The 1,913-nt window shown below is 44.7% G+C and overlaps 1 non-coding gene across 1 annotated transcript; it reads left to right on the top strand.

The window, feature by feature from the left end:
• Nucleotides 1-601: 601 nt before the first annotated feature.
• LOC129772433 (U6atac minor spliceosomal RNA) lies at nucleotides 602-695 on the top strand. Its single transcript, XR_008742628.1, has one exon. It is a non-coding gene; the product is annotated as a U6atac minor spliceosomal RNA (small nuclear RNA).
• Nucleotides 696-1,913: the final 1,218 nt, after the last annotated feature.

Here is a 1,913-nt window from a genome sequence, read left to right as displayed (position 1 = left end):
AGCGATCTGCGCCAATGTATGTGAAATTCTCTCGATTAAGTACAAGAGTCATCGCAGTTTGCTTGTATAGACAATGATGAAGATGATGATTATGATGCTTTGAATTATAATTATAATTATAACTATATATGATTATATTTGAATAAACTAGAGGTGTATGAACTGTCCGAGTTTGAAGTCTCTAGCGACTACAAAAGCAACAATGTAAACTAAACTCTCGGCGAATATCAGTATAAAATCTTCATCGATTGATCCATTACCACACTCCTGAGTGCAATAGGCAGTCGGCAGAGTGGCACTGATGCATATTTCGAAGACTTAGACGTTTCGTAGTACAGAAAGGAAATCGAAATGTTGGAAACTCGCTATACCCAGTGTATTGCCCTCGAAGGAAACTATTTTTTTTTATCCCATCTGTTTATTTTAATAGGCTCAGTTGACAATTAAGCTGTAACAGAGTCGAATTTATTCGTATACATTTTTATATCTTGTATACTACACAGTAGCTATTTATGCGTAAGAGTATTTTTATTCTATCGATACACAACACATGTAGCCATTTTCTGCGTGAGAATGCTCCTATTGTTCGAATGTCCACAGATAGACCATACACAGGAGAGCAGGTTAGCACTCCCCTTACAAGGATGGAACAAATCTGGGAAGGAAGGCACATATTTCCTTTCCCGTCACTTAAAAAAAATAAAAAAGAGTAGAGAGTAGAGAGTAGAGAGTAGAAAGTAGAGAGTAGAGAATAGAGAGTAGAGAGTAGAGAGTAGAGAGAGTAGAGAGAGTAGAGAGTAGAGAGATTAGAGAGTAGAGAGATTAGAGAGTAGAGAGAGTAGAGAGTAGAGAGTAGAGAGTAGAGATTAGAGAGTAGAGAGTAGAGAGTAGAGAGTAGAGAGTAGAGAGTAGAGAGTAGAGAGTAGAAAGTAGAGAGTAGAGAGTAGAGAGTAGAGAGTAGAGAGTAGAGAGTAGAGAGTAGAGAGTAGAGAGTAGAGAGTAGAGAGTAGAGAGTAGAGAGTAGAGAGTAGAGAGTAGAGAGTAGAGAGTAGAGAGTAGAGAGTAGAGAGTAGAGAGTAGAGAGTAGAGAGTAGAGAGTAGAGAGTAGAGAGTAGAGAGTAGAGAGTAGAGAGTCTAATCGGCGCTCCGCTGGGAAGAGAAATCCTGCGAGGGTGACTGTGACGGGGCGCGCGTCAAGTTGGAGGGCGCTTCCTAATCGGTGCACGTCTCGACAGGTAACCGGATTTTGCCACGGAGAAGAGCAAAAATGCCTGCCTGGCAACGCCTGATCGTGACCTGGATGGAGAAACACTGCGAACGTTTCGAAGGAGCGAGCATCAAGGATGAAACCATGATCAAAATGGTGCATACCCCACGAGAGTAGCTGTGACGGAGTGCGCGTCATGTTGGAGGGCAGAGAATAGAGAGTAGAGAGTAGAGAGTAGAGAGTAGACAGCCGTGGAGCTGCCGGCCTAGAATAGCACTTCGGGTCTACGTCCCTGTCCCTGTCGTAGAAGGCGACTAATCGGGTGACAACGCGAGTAAGGGCGCGGTAAAGCCTATGGAGAATGCACGGGGGAAATACCGTGTACAGGAGCAACGAGAGGAGTGCCGAGCACATCAGGATCGACGCCAGTAAGATCCTGATTACGACATACTGGTATGACATGAAAAACGGACAAGACACGGAAACGGATAACATGCGATGCTAAAAGCCGACAGTCGTGCTATTCTGCTCCCTGAGTAAGGAAGGGTGACACCTACCTGAAATGGCGTGTGGGTTAATAGTACGGTTGCCCCCGTCCCGGTAACAACTTGGCAAGTCTTCGGGTACGTTCGATGCTCGTCTAGGCCTTGGCACTAGGTACTAGGCATCAGATGTCACATTCCTGACTTACGCTGATCCGGCTCTG

The sequence above is a fragment of the Toxorhynchites rutilus genome, chromosome 2 (genome assembly GCF_029784135.1).
Source record: "Toxorhynchites rutilus septentrionalis strain SRP chromosome 2, ASM2978413v1, whole genome shotgun sequence".
Lineage (NCBI taxonomy): Eukaryota > Metazoa > Arthropoda > Insecta > Diptera > Culicidae > Toxorhynchites > Toxorhynchites rutilus.
The sequence above is the reverse complement of the archived record's forward strand: the minus strand, read 5'-3'. Positions and strand labels throughout refer to the sequence as shown.